The sequence below is a fragment of the Physella acuta genome, unplaced genomic scaffold, assembly GCF_028476545.2.
Source record: "Physella acuta isolate Inbredline_101_S28 unplaced genomic scaffold, ASM2847654v3 ptg002441l, whole genome shotgun sequence".
Classification (NCBI taxonomy): Eukaryota; Metazoa; Mollusca; class Gastropoda; family Physidae; genus Physella; species Physella acuta.
The window spans coordinates 63,424-79,497 of record NW_026733926.1 but is presented as its reverse complement, the minus strand read 5'-3'; the positions used below and the strand labels follow the sequence as shown (position 1 = coordinate 79,497).

The 16,074-nt window shown below is 42.0% G+C and overlaps 1 long non-coding RNA gene across 1 annotated transcript in view; it reads right to left on the bottom strand.

Annotated features, from left to right (window-relative positions):
- LOC131933286 (uncharacterized) overlaps positions 1 to 16,074 on the bottom strand; it is a 65,633-nt gene that overhangs the window by 16,916 nt on the left and 32,643 nt on the right. The window contains exon 3 of the long non-coding RNA XR_009384927.1: positions 13,158 to 13,464. This is a non-coding gene — a long non-coding RNA (uncharacterized LOC131933286). The remainder of the gene's footprint in view (positions 1 to 13,157; positions 13,465 to 16,074) is intronic.

The window sequence follows — 16,074 nt, the reverse complement described above, 5'->3', positions numbered from 1 at the left end:
CAACCCAATTCTACCAACACATTTTACCAATCCCATATTACCAACCCAATTCTACTAACCTATACTACCAATCACATATTACCAACCCAATTATACCAACCCATACTAACAATCCCATATTTCCAACCCAATTCTACCAACCCAATTCTACCAACCTATACTCCAAATACCATATTACCAACCCTATTCTACCAACCTATACTACCAATCCCATATTACCAACCCAATTCTACCAACCTATACGACCAATCGTATATTCCCAGCCCAATTCTACCAGATTATACATTACCAATATTACCAACCCAATTATACGATCCTATACACTACCAATCCCATATTACCAACCCAATTCTACCAACCTATAGTACCAATCGCATATTACCAACCCTATTCTACCAACCCTATTCTACCAACACTATTCTACCAACCCAATTCTACCAACCCAATTCTACCAACACTATTCTACCAACCCTATTCTACCAACCCTATTCTAGCAACACTATTCTACCAAACCCTATTCTACCAACCCTATTCTACCAACCCTATTCTACCAACCCAATTCTACCAACACTATTCTACCAACCTTATTCTACCAACTCTATTATACCAACCCTATTCTACCAACCCTATTCTACCAACCCTATTCTACCAACCCTATTCTACCTACCCTAATCTACCAACCCTATTCTACCAACCCTATTCTACCAACCCAATTCTACCAACCCAATTTTACCAACCCAATTCTACCAACACTATTCTACCAACCTTATTCTACCAACTCTATTATACCAACCCTATTCTACCGACCCTATTCTACCGACAGTATTCTACCTACCCTATTCTACCTACCCTAATCTACCAACCCTATTCTACCAACCCTATTCTACCAACCCAATTCTACCAACCCAATTCTACCAACACTATTCTACCAACCTTATTCTACCAACACTATTCTACCAACCTTATTCTACCAACCCTATTCTACCAACCCTATTCTACCGACAGTATTCTACCTACCCTATTCTACCTACCCTATTCTACCAACCCTATTCTACCGACAGTATTCTACCTACCCTATTCTACCTACCCTATTCTACCAACCCAATTCTACCAACTCAATTGGGGGGGGGGTCTATAAATTGAGAGAGAAAGAGGCATCATAAGGACAACTATACTAGTAGGGTAGAGAGGATTTTGCAAGAAGGGAAATATGTAATTTAGAATTTGAACAAAATATTTTGTGTGTGCATATATATATATATATACATATATGTATAAGATTGCATTAGGTTTGATGTTTCTATTTTGGACCTTGTACTAGGTTAAATGAGAAATAATGACAGAGATGAAACTTTTCTGTAAAAGTTTACATATCCTTTGGGTATCCTGGAAAACATGTAAAGAAATATTTTTTTTTTTTTTTATTTGCAATTAAAACAAGTACATCAACATCACATTTTTTACATAGCAACATTTTGAAAACTCAATGCGACCAGTACATAAATAAACACTCTTTTAACTAGTCAACTTAATTTGTTTCCCTAAATTGAAAATGCTCCACTGGCCCTTTGTCATTCTCGGAAAAATATCCTTTCCACTCCCCACCCAGACTTCTGACACGTTTATTTGACCTTCACCCCTTTTACTGCCATCTTTTGTAATTTTTGTTATAATCATATACATGACATCACGCAAATATTCATTATGTACATGTTCAAAACCTTTCTTTTTCATTTGAAACTATGTAAAGAAATATTTTTGAGTAGGTCTATCTGAAACGCAGAGAACATAACGCTGTTTTACTGAACTTTTACTATCTATTGTAAAAGTTTTTCGATTTATCTAATGGGTTTTAGTTTTGAATAAAGTAAAGGTATAATTGCTTTTTTTTTAAAAAAAAAGAAACAAATGGAGGTAAGATATCATATGCAAATTTAATATTTATAGATAATCATGTATAACCTATAAAAATATATTATATGCTCCGTTACTATTAAATATTCTGTCTTTTTTACGACAATAAGAAAAAGATAAAGGGTTTTTCCCCTTGGTATAGGGTAATCAGTTAATAACATAGTGATATTTGGACTGAACTATTTTGAGCGAGTGTATAACGTTGAATCATAATATTATATTAACTAATGGTATTACCTGCTTCTTAGACTTCGATATGAGAAGGTATAGTGCGGACAATACTTTGTCAAGCCGCCTTTACATTCTCCAACGTGAGTCAGGTACCCATCGAAGCTGGGTGGACTCAGGGGCGTCGTACAGACTCGAGCCTGTGTGTGGTGGGTGAAAGGTGGTTGGTGGTTCGTGTGAACGGACATGGTCTGACTAGGATGTGTTACAACACATGTAGTGTGCTACAACCCATGTAGTGTGTTACAACACATGTAGTGTGTTACAACCCATGTAGTGTGTTACAACACATGTAGTGTGCTACAACCCATGTAGTGTGTTACAACACATGTAGTGTGCTACAACCCATGTAGTGTGTTACAACACATGTAGTGTGCTACAACCCATGTAGTGTGTTACAACACATGTAGTGTGCTACAACACATGTAGTGTGTTACAACACATCAAGTGTTACAAACACATGTAGTGTGTCACAACACATGTAGTGTGTCACAACACATGTAGTGTGTTACAACACATGTAGTGTGTCACAACACATGTAGTGTGTTACAATACATCTAGTGTGTCACAACACATGTAGTGTGTTACAACACATGTAGTGTGTTAAAACACATGTAGTGTGTTACAAAACATGTAGTGTGTTACAACACATGTGTGTTACAACACATGTAGTGTGTTACATGTTGTGTGTTACAACACATGTAGTGTGTTACAACACATGTAGTGTGTTACAACACATGTAGTGTGTTACAACACATGTAGTGTGTTACAACACATGTAGTGTGTTACAACACATCAAGTGTTACAAACACATGTAGTGTGTCACAACACATGTAGTGTGTCACAACACATGTAGTGTGTCACAACACATGTAGTGTGTTACAACACATGTAGTGTGTCACAACACATGTAGTGTGTCACAACACATGTAGTGTGTTACAACACATGTAGTGTGTTACAACACATGTAGTGTGTCACAACACATGTAGTGTGTTACAACACATGTAGTGTGTTACAACACATGTAGTGTGTCACAACACATGTAGTGTGTAGCAACACATGTAGTGTGTAGCAACACATGTAGTGTTACAACACATGTAGTGTGTAGCAACACATGTAGTGTTACAACACATGTAGTGTGTCACAGCACATGTAGTGTGAAGTTGAAATGAAGATTTGAAGTTGTAGAATACAGTCAGTTCAGACTAAGCTTACAAGACTAGCACCAATAGACTGCCCCCCCCCCCCCCCACAACGTCCCCGTGGACTGTTGATTTATACAGACACATCGCCATAAACAGCCAGGTCCCAGCATATGATTTATAGAGACCCCTTTGCTGTCGTACTGACCCCACAAGACATTCACCCTCACCCCCGGGCAGATTTATTTCAACTGACCCTTCCACACCGAGCTACAAATCGAAATAATACTCTTAAACCCCAACCACCAACATACACCAGCAACATACACCAGTAACGTACACTACCAACATACACCACCAACATACACCAGCAACATACACTACCAACATACACCAGCAACATACACCAGCAACATACACCACCAACATACACCAGCAACATACACCACCAACATACACCAGCAACATACACCAGCAACATACACCACCAACATACACCAGCAACATACACTACCAACATACACCAGCAACATACACCAGCAACATACACCAGCAACATACACCAGCAACATACACCACCAACATACACCAGCAACATACCCAGCAACATACACCACCAACATACACCAGCAACATACACCAGCAACATACACCACCAACATACACCAGCAACATACACTACCAACATACACCAGCAACATACACCAGCAACATACACCACCAACATACACCAGCAACATACACCACCAACATACACCAGCAACATACACCAGCAACATACACCACCAACATACACCAGCAACATACACTACCAACATACACCAGCAACATACACCAGCAACATACACCACCAACATACACCAGCAACATACACCACCAACATACACCAGCAACATACCCAGCAACATACACCACCAACATACACCAGCAACATACACCAGCAACATACACCACCAACATACACCAGCAACATACACTACCAACATACACCAGCAACATACACCAGCAACATACACCACCAACATACACCAGCAACATACACCACCAACATACACCAGCAACATACCCAGCAACATACACCACCAACATACACTACCAACATACACCACCAACATACACCAGCAACATACACTACCAACATACACCAGCAACATACACCAGCAACATACACCACCAACATACACCAGCAACATACACCACCAACATACACTACCAACATACACCAGCAACATACACCAGTAACATACACTATCAACATACACCACCAACATACACCAGCAACATACACCACCAACATACACCACCAACATACACCAGCAACATACACTACCAACATACACCACCAACATACACCAGCAACATACACTACCAACATACACCAGCAACATACACCAGCAACATACACTACCAACATACACCACCAACATACACCACCAACATACACCAGCAACATACACCACCAACATACACCACCAACATACACCAGCAACATACACCAGCAACATACACCAGCAACATACACTACCAACATACACCAGCAACATACACCAGCAACATACACCAGCAACATACACCACCAACAAACACCAGTAGCATACACTACCAACATACACCACCAACATACACCACCAACATACACTACCAACATACACCAGCAACATACACCAGCAACATACACCAGCAACATACACTACCAACATACACCACCAACATACACCACCAACATACACCAGCAACATACACCACCAACATACACCACCAACATACACCAGCAACATACACCAGCAACATACACCAGCAACATACACTACCAACATACACCAGCAACATACACTACCAACATCCACCAGCAACATACACCAGCAACATACACCAGCAACATACACTACCAACATACACCAGCAACATACACCAGCAACATACACCACCAACAAACACCAGTAGCATACACTACCAACATACACCACCAACATACACCACCAACATACACCAGCAACATACACCAGCAACATACACCACCAACAAACACCAGTAGCATACACTACCAACATACACCACCAACATACACCACCAACATACACCAGCAACATACACCAGCAACATACACCAATAACATACACTAGCAACATACCCCACACCACCAACCTACCCCCACCAGCAGTCTACCACCAAAAACAAACTACTACCACCACCAACCTATTACCACCAACCTACCACTACCACTACCACCACCATGAACCACCACCATCAACCTATTACCACCAACCTACAACCACCTACAACATACACCACCACCAACAACCTAGCCCAGGAGTCTCCAAACTACGGCCCGCGGGCCGGATGCGGCCCTCGAAGTCCTCTCATTCGGCCCGCGGAGATCCCTTTGTCCAAGGAAAAATCGTTGTTGGTGATGGCCGAGGAACTTTGCCCAGAAAAATCAAAGACATGCCTGGAAGAAACTGGCCCCCGAACTGAAATGTGATAGTTAATGCGGCCCTCGGACTGAAAAGTTCGGAGACCCCTGACCTAGCTCAACCACAAAGCTACCACCACCGCCAACCTACCACGACCAACCTACCACCACAATCAACCTACCACCAACCTAACAATACCACCAACATACCACCACCACCAACCTATTATCACCAACCTACAGCCACCACCAACATCACCACCAATTTACCCCCACAAACCCCCCACTATCAAATATATACTACTAAACCTCGAATACCAAATCTCTAATCATCATCATCGTTCCTTGTTGTTCCATGCGGAACACAGGGCCTCCGTCCAAGCTTTCCACACTCCAACGTCTCCCGACACTCTTTTCAGCTTCACCACCACCAACAACCCTTAACACTCTAACCAAATCCTTTCAAATGCCAATCCTCTACCCAACACAATCAAGCTTATACTAGCTACCCTAATACCAACCCCATACTACCAACCCAATACTACCAATCGCATACTACCAACCCAATTCTACCAACCCTATAGTGTCTCCACTACCAAGTTTTCAGCACTTGTCCCCAGACAACCAGCTCTTTAGTACCTCCCCACCCTCCATTACTAACACCAGCCCTACTCCCCACCATAACTAACACCAACCCTACCCCCCACCCTCCATCACTAACACCAGCCCTACTCCCCACCATAACTAACACCAACCCTACCCCCTACCATTGTGGGACGGAGTGGTCTAGCGGTAGAGAGCTGGACTGCTAACTCGTTAGTCTCGAGTTCGAATCCGAGTTCAAGTCAGTAGACCGTCCCTGAGTCCACCCAACTCTGATGGGTACCTAACTCCGGTTAGGGAAAGTAAAAGCGGCTGGGCATAGTGCTGACCACACTATCTCTTCATATGCCGAGGTCACAGAAACAAGTGAACTCTACTTCACTTGCCCCATAGACCATCAGGTTTGAAAGGGAAACTTTACTTTACTTTACCCCCCACGATTACTAACACCAACCCAACCCCCCACCCTCCATTACTAACACCAACCCTACCCCCCATCATTAATAACACCAACCCTACCCCCACCATTACTAACACCAACCCTACCCCCACCCATTACTAACACCAACCCTACCCCACCCATTACTTACACCAACCCTACCCCACACCGTTACTAACACCACCCCAACCCCCCACCCTCCATTACTAACACCAACCCTACCCCCACCATTACTAACACCAACCCTACCCCCACCATTACTAACACCAACCCTACCTCCACCAACGCTAACACCAACCCTACCCCCCACCATTACTAACACCAACCCTACCCCCACCATTACTAACACCAACCCTACCCCCCACCAACCCTAACACCAACCCAACCCCCCACCCTCCCTTACTAACACCAACCCAACCCCCCACCCTCCATTACTAACACCAACCCTACCCCCCACCATTACTAACACCAACCCTACCACCACCAGTACTAACACCAACCCTACCCCCCACCAACCCTAACACCAACCCTACCCCCCACCAACCCTAACACCAACCCTAACCCCACCCGTTACTAACACAAACCCTACCCCCACCAACCCTAACACCAACCCTACCCCCCACCAACCCTAACACCAACCCTACCCCCCATCAACCCACCCCTGACGATTAAATTGCCTGGCCAATCTTCAAATCACGCGCTCTCACACACACACGAGATCTTTCACGAGAGTCGAACAGACGTCGATAAACAACAATCAAATTACCATCTCTGGGTCGGGCAGCTCTCCTTGATCTTGACCCTCGTCACCCCCTCCCTACCCTCCCCCCTCTCCCAATCTCACCCCCCCCCCCCCCACACTATACGTTCACACACTACCGGTTCAAGGAAATGGTTACATCACATCAAACATCTACTTCGTGATTCCATTTTACTGGTCCAATTGGTAAGAGTCTTTTGGGGGTCGGGTCGTTTGTAGGGCTGGGTGTTTTGGGGCAGTGGGGGTCATTTGAGGGGTGGGGTAGTTTGTGTACAGCAGGGGTTGCCTTGTCAATTAAGGTGGTTTTGAAGGGGTCGGTTTGGGAGGGGTCGTTTGGGGGATTGGGCTCTTATGGGGGGCAGTGGGGTCGTCTCAGGGGATGGGATCTTGTAGATGGAGTCGTTTTTTGTAGGGCTCGCTTGTTCGGTGGGGTCGTTTTATGGGGAGGAGCTGATTATTTTACAGCAATAGTAACGTTTCTTCTGCTATAATACAGTATATAAATTGTAGGGTATATGTATAGCAACATATTTGCAAAAAATTATTTTGTTAATATTTTATTACATTTTAAATTTTCCGAAACCATAAGTAAAGTACTTAAAATTTGGTATAAACCTTCCTTGCGTTTATGGCTATCTTCGGAACTAAAATCATAGGATTCTATTGGGGGATACATTTTTTAGAAATTTATAAGTTCAATTTTTTTTGTCTGACTTTGAAAAATTCTAGGGGTCGGCGTGGTCGAGTCGGTAAAGCTCATGGTTGCTAAACCGAAAAGTCTCGAGTTCGAACCCTCGGGCAGATGAGGCTCGTTAGCTGGGGACAGCCACTCTTCTAGGAGAGACAACTCCAAAATTAAACAACTGCTGCCTTGTAGTTTGTTCTTGGTTGGACAAAGGCCATGGAAGCAAAATCCAAAAAGAAAAGCAGGCTGAAATCGGAGTCAATGGCCTATAGAGCGCATAACAAGATACCACGTAATTCTTAATTGTGTTGGAAGGAATCCCTCCCAAGACTAGAAGTGAGAACGACGAAGAAGAAGTGCTAATTTACAAGATGTGTAGAGGCCGAGCATGACATCAGGTTAATATACAAGTTGTGTAAATGGTTGTCCAGACTAAGGCTGAAACAATGACCTAGCTCAAAGAAGTTGATGATGACAGAAACAGTGCTGTTGGCAGAACATGCGAAGGGCAGGCATGATTTCATCGGCTAAACGTTGAAGGTAAACAGAAACGCTCCGCTTGCATTCGTATCCTCTACCCACTAGACCACGTCCTTTTTTATTGCATTGATTAGGACTTACGTTAAGGACAGACATTGTCAACTAAATATACACTCAAAAACATATTTCAAACAGACACACATGTCTGTATATAGGTCCAAAACTGTCGTTTTATTTTTAATTTACACTGTTTTGTACAAATGAAGACCATGGGTCGAAAAAACCAATGTATTTGTACTTGTCTTTAATTTGTGAGGATACTAACACTACCTGTTCTTATCATTACTTTTTTCCCCAGACTGCAGGTATTACCCCTGACAGCATGTACCATTTTCATTTACACAGACGCGGAATTCAGCGGAACAAAACATTGACAGGAACCTGTTGAAAAACGGGATGATTGATGAGCATGTACAAGATGGCAGCCAATTGAATGTCACTTCCTCTTCCGGGTCACGCCGAGGAAATCGCTCATCGACCAGGAATCGCACGTGCAAGGCACGAGCACCTTTACTCTAACGCCCCTATTGACCCCAGGGGCGAAAGGTCAATTGACTGAAGGGATGAGGGTGGGGGGGGGGGGAGTAAGGAAGCGAGTGTTGTGTGAGTACCAGCAGTTTAAAATCAAATCAGATCAATCACGGCTAACCATTCGTGGCCGTCGTTATTTAACCAGCAGAGATGGAGGGGTTAAAAGTCGTTAGTTAACTAGCAGAACATAAAGGGTTAACAATTATTATTTAACTAGCAGAACTCGAAGGGTTAATAATAACTAGCACAACTCATAGGGTTAACAATCGTTATCTAACTAGCAGAACTTGAAGGGTTAATTTTTATTATTTAACTAGCAGAACTATCCGTTTAAAATAATTAGACTCAATTTCAACGTATCGGAAAGTAAGTCTTCGTCAAAAAAACATTACATTTTAAACAATGTGCAACAGGAAGGTAGGGTTTCGAAGCAGTGAATCGCTGATACATAAACTTTAGAGCAACATGCGTTTAACAACCGCACTTTTGTCTGACAAGGTCCATTTAATTTACATAATACATTCCTCTATTGACGATCACACATTGTTTATGGTTTTTTTTTAGACAAATGGAATTTTTAGAAACATGGCTAAAAAATTATAAAAAAAAATCAGGTATTTCAAAACAACGTAAGGCATGTTTTAACAGAGACCTGCCATTGCTTAACATGAACTAGCAGTTTTTAACACGATATAGTCATTTTCTAACACTAACACGAGAAAAAAGCGATGGGTTATGAACAGAAAATAGAACTTATGAACGTTTTTAATTGTGCCCTTAATGTGAAATATTCAAGAAATTATTGCACACATCAGAACAAAATCTAGAAACAATAAACATACTTCCATATAGCCCAATTCAAATGTCTTTACCTATTAAGTATGAATCAACAAACAAATGATGTACTGTAAACATAAATCAAAACTCAAGACAATAAACATAAACATTTCGTATGAGTACGCTAAGGTCAAATACCACAAGTCACATGTCCAGCATACCACGAGTCATGTGACGCAGTTTATCATGTCACGTGACTGTCATGCCTGACACCAAATGGGGGTCAGGTGTCACTGGCATGTTACGTAACACAACAACAACCAAAACTATTTTTATCTATGGAATAAATCTTGCCATTAATAAACACAGTGCGATTTCGTGCAGCAATTCGATGTTTACTGCTAGGCCGAAAGTCTCAAGTTCGGATCCCGGGCTTGCCTCTGTAGGACGTCAATGAGTCAACCCAGCTGAGTGCTGACCACACTATCCACTTGCATACCGAGGTCATTGAAACAGATGAACTCTACTTCATCTACCCCATGTGTCTTGAGCTGGGCACGAGTCGGTAAAGATGACCATTCCATAGTTTACTAAACAGTAGTTTTTACAGGAACAGGACAAACTATAACAGTCCCTACCAAAGCGAAACATTTAACCCTATTGATTATGCTCCTTCGTTCTTAATTATATTATTGGTGGTCGTTTTAATTAAGTATTAAATGTCAACATGTTATACGCCATATATGGCCCGTTGGCTTAGATTGTTGCTTTTTTTAAAATTCGCTTTAAACCATTAGACCACACAAGAATAAACAATTCGGAGGTCTGAACTCGGGACCTTTGGAGAAATCATACGCTGTCCCTCCCGACCACGTCGCTCCCTTTAGTCCCGTGTTATTGTTTGTTTATAGCATAAAGATGCCAACAAAAATATTGGAAACCCAAGCTAGCAATGTGACCGATTTAGTTGCCAACAAATATTTTCTACTCAAGTCTTTAGTTTATTACAAGGTAAGCAACCACCCAACATCTTATATTTAACACGTCCTTGATCTTCGAGTAAACATACTTAATCACTCTCCACACAAAATCACATAATTACACGCACCATTTTAACACTTTTACCATTCAGAGTTCGCACCTAATGCGTTGGCGTTCTTGCCAAGAATTTGCACGCCAAAAAAAAAAAAAAAAAACTCCCGAAAATAATAAGTGATTGTCTTTGATTGAAGGTAAACAATTTTCTTCTTACTTTAGCTGACACTAAACTCGAGATCAAATACCAAGAGCGATAAGTCTGGTAATTATCTCGCTAAGTTTCAGGGAAAGTTTTTTATGTTTTTCTGTGAAAGCAAGGCCATGTGCACTATAGACATCGATGCCGTTTAATTAATTATTTTTTTCTGGCACGGATAGAAACTGTAAAGTATCGTGTAGAGTTATGTATCCGCAAACATCGCAGTTAGAAATTAAATGTAAAAATTCCAGTGGGGGGGGGGGGGGGGGGTGTGATATGTAGAGCGTACGACTTCTAACCCACAAGTGCCGAGTTCGGTTCCATAGCTTAAGCCTACAGATTTGTCCCATAGAAGTGCTGACTACACTAACACAGTACAAGTCGTGATTAGAGTATAGATAAACTCTACTTTATCTGCCCAGTAAGCCATCTGGTCTAAAATGTTACTTTCATTGTGTGTAACATATGTGATACTGTTTTTCGGAACCACGGCGTAAAGTTCCCCTTCCAAACAATGGGGCAAGTGAAGTATAGTTCATCTGTTTCTATGACCTCGGCTTATGAAGGGATAGTGTGGTCAGCACTTTGCCCAGCCGCCTTTACTTTCCCTAATATGAGTTAGGTACCCATTAGAGCTGGGAGGACGGTCTGCTGACTTGAACCCGGATTCAAACTCTAGCGGTAGAGCGCTAGACTGCTAACACGAAAGTCTCGAGTTTGAATCCGGGTTCAAGTCAGTAGAACGTCTTTGAGTCCGCTCAGCTCTTTTGAAAGCGACCAGAGAAGTACCTTATTAATTAATAACGCGGTCATCACGTATCGCTCAAGTACCACGAAAGTCGTGTCAATCAACCGCCAAAAGTTTAATTTGCTTACATAAACAATGAGAACTAGTTCAACCTCACAGTGTAGAAAGTAAATCAAATGAAATATTTGAGTATGTGATTGTTCAATGATGTGTGTAAGACTGTTCAAAGAAAAAAAGAATAGCTTTTTGTAAGGCCGACTATAGAATGTATAATGTATGTGATGGTCGACTATAGAATGTATATGGTACGTGTAAGCCCGTCTAGACAAAGTATATAGTATGTGATGGCCGTCTATAGAATGTATATGGTATGTGTAAGGCTGGCTGAACTTAAAGCAAGATGCATGTCATTAGCGAAAGCGGTGTCTATAATCTAGAGGTTTAACTGAATGTTTCATAATTAATCTGCCCATCACAATTGCCCTTTGATAATCCATCAGACTAATCCGAGACCCCTGCGATGATCTCCAGACTAAATAGCTGTAAGCTCTAGCCTCTACGCGGGTCAGACGTCACGTGATTAAACATACGGGTCATCCATCCAGTGTTTTAACACGGGTCAGATATAACGTGTTTAAACACTTGGGACAGCCATCGACTGTGTAAACACAAGGGTCAATGATCGCGTGTTTAAACACAAGGGTCAATGATCGCGTGTTTAAACACACGGGTCAGTCACTAGTTTTTAAAACACACCATTCTAAAGCATACTCCCCCCAGACACGTGAATCAACCCTAGAACCAACGGTAAGGCTAGACTGTAAAACCGTGAAAATCATCCAATCAAAGGTTACAATATAGGACAATACAGGACAATACATGACAATACAGGACAATACATGACAATACAGGACAATATAGGACAATACAGGACAATAAAAAACTTTACAAGATAATATTGGACAAATCAGGACATTGCAGAATATTAAACTATTGGGACAAACTTATGTGTTTATTTTAAGCAAGAAAAACCTAATTGAAATTCTTAATCAATAATTAACCTAGATGTCTGGCCTCGTTAGTAAACAATATTATTAGTATCACATACAAGCGGATTAAGTAAATTACAGTGTAACTTACCTTAAGAGTACTGTATCCACATATCCATATATCCAAATATCCGAAACGAAAATGGTCACTTTGTTATATATAACACAAAAGCACCAGCTATAACTAGGGAATATCACACGTCCAAGAATAGACGAAAACGGAAAAGCTGCTATAGCACTGTACTGTAGGAATGGCAATTTCTTAAAGTATTAGTGATGTGTTAAGTTTCCTGAAATATTCACATGAAGATGGTTCGTTTTACAATCTTCCGTAGTAATCCGTGGTAGTCAGCAGAGTATGGTTCAATAGTCCAGTTTCTAGCAGTTTGAAATGATTTCTGAAAGTACATAAAATTAAGAATATATTGTATAATCCTATTTTAAAACCTAGCAAAAATGAGGTACGATAACTATAAAAAAAAAAAAACATTTTTACAACATATTAACATCTCAAATTTCTGACACTTTATTCAAACAAGTACACTACTGAGACATTCCTTAAAGTCCTTTTACAACAAAAAGCTAGAAACTATGAGGAAATATCCTATCCATATGGTTTATTTTCTCAATGGGATGTGCACGAAACCTCGGGCGTGGGTGAACGAGACGTCAACAACAGCACATTCAAGTTGGGGTGTGGGAGTGGTTTTCGGGAATTCCCCTTCCAGCCCTTTCCATTGATAAAGTTAAGCTATGCATTTCGCGGAAATTCCCGAAGTTGGGCTGGATCACAGATGATGATTCTCGTGTCCCCCCCCCCCCCTCCTACCCTTAATTACGACAATATTTGAATGTGGTCTCAAATTATATACCAGCAGCTTTGTTTTACGGAGTGGTAGTTTTACTTGAGCAGTTAAAGTAGACTAGAGGGATAAATCATAACGGAATGTGTATCTACAAGAGAGATTACTCACAAAGAAACTTTATAGAAATCCACCCTGGGTTGGGTCAATGTTGTTGACCCTCAGACAAAAAAATCTCCAACCGCAAACCTAAACAGCGCTCACGTCTAATGACGTCACAAGCCCACGTGGTCTGAGTCAGCCTCTCACGCATCTAAATCAGCTACAGTGGAGGTACAGTGAGGTACAGTGACACGAGATTTCTTCACACCACCCGCTCCCCGTTCGCCAGGTTAACAAACAACCACCAACCTGACGCAGGTTTAGAAACACCCCAACCTGCCACAGGTTCACATACACCCCATCTGGCGCAGGTTTACAAACACCCAAACCTGTGACAGGTTTACAAACACAGAACCTGTCGCAGGTTTACAAACACCCCACCTGCCGCAGGTTTACAAACACCCCACCTGCCGCAGGTTTACAAACACCCCACCTGCGACAGGGTCAGGTTGTGCTGAAAACCGCGCCAACATTCCAGCCCGGGTCACCCGGCGCCGCCCACGTTTGACCCGATGACGTCACTGACAGATCAGCCAACCAGATTATTTTTTTTTATCACAGGGAAAACGTATCAGTTACGTCACCAGGTTTGCATGTTGAAGAAAGTGTTGAAAGAGGTGAACCGCAGAAAAATACTTTATGACAACTGCCATACTATGGTTAAATCACAAAGTGTACTTGAATTAAAGTGTATGTGTCGTGCTCAATTTTATTACATTCTATTTAAGAGTCGTCCACAGTTTAGCATCAACATAGTTCAACAATCTACAGAGGCGTAGCGACCCTTCCCGGCGCCCGGGGACAAACTTTCGATTTGCACCCCCCTCGAACTTTTGATCTGCACCCCCCCTCTCAAACTTTCGATTTGCATCCCCCCCCCCTCAAACATTTAATTTGTTGTTCCAACCCATTTTGGAGCCCCCCCCCCCTAAGGTCGGCGCCCGGGGACATATGTCCCCCTCGCCCCCGCCCCCCTCGCTACGCCTCTGACAATCTAACACCGATATCGTTTTCACCTCTCTGATAAACATTAATTCGAAATATAGCCAGAATATAAAAAAACAAGGTAACAATCATAGTATAAAGAACTATTTTTAACAGATTCGATGTATTGGCTACAGCAGATAAATAGAACAATTAACCTACTGTTCAAACTTAAAGGAGAATCCTTGTTGCACACACACGACCGAATTTAGACTTGATAAGGCTTTAAGATATTTTGAATATAAAGACCTTTGTACAGTGGCGTAGCCAGGATCGTCTCAAGAAGGGGGGGGTGGGGGGTTAATATTTACCTGGGGACAAACTTTCGATTTGCAGCCCCCTCAAACTTTCGATTTGCACCACCCCCCTCAAACTTTCCATTTGCATCCCCCCTCATACTTTTTCTATATACCGAGGGGTCTATGGGGGGGGGGGGGGTTATGACCCCCCTAACCCCCCCTCCCCCCCTGCCTACGCCACTGCCTTTGTAAGCCCAGATATTATTATCATGTCAGTGCCAAATATTTGCAATTTGAAAAATAAGTTTTCCGGCCAAAACAATATTTTTATAACTGTAGTGGACAGAAACCGTAGGCTCCACCACTACGTGAGAAAAAAAAGAAAAGAAAATGGTATTTAAAAAAAAAACAACCAATACCTTTGGTGATAAAAATGCCCAGCACGGTTTTAAAAAAAGACTTGGGTGAGTGGAGGTAGTGTGTGGGTGTGTGTGTGGGGGGGGGGGGGACTAGAAAGTGGGGCCCCTAAACTATAGCTTGTGGAGCTAATTCGTTAATCCGGCGCACACCTGAATAAACTACCTGTTACCAAAAATATCAAGCAGCCCCCTATCGCTCTAAAGATCATACAAAAATATCAAGCAGCATCCTATAGCTTTAAAGATCATACAAAAATATCAAGCAGCCCCCTATCGCTCTAAAGATCATACAAAAATATCAAGCAGCATCCTATCGCTCTAAAGATCATACAAAAATATCAAGCCGCCCCCTATCGCTCTAAAGATCATACACAAATATCAAGCCGCCTTCTATCGTTCTA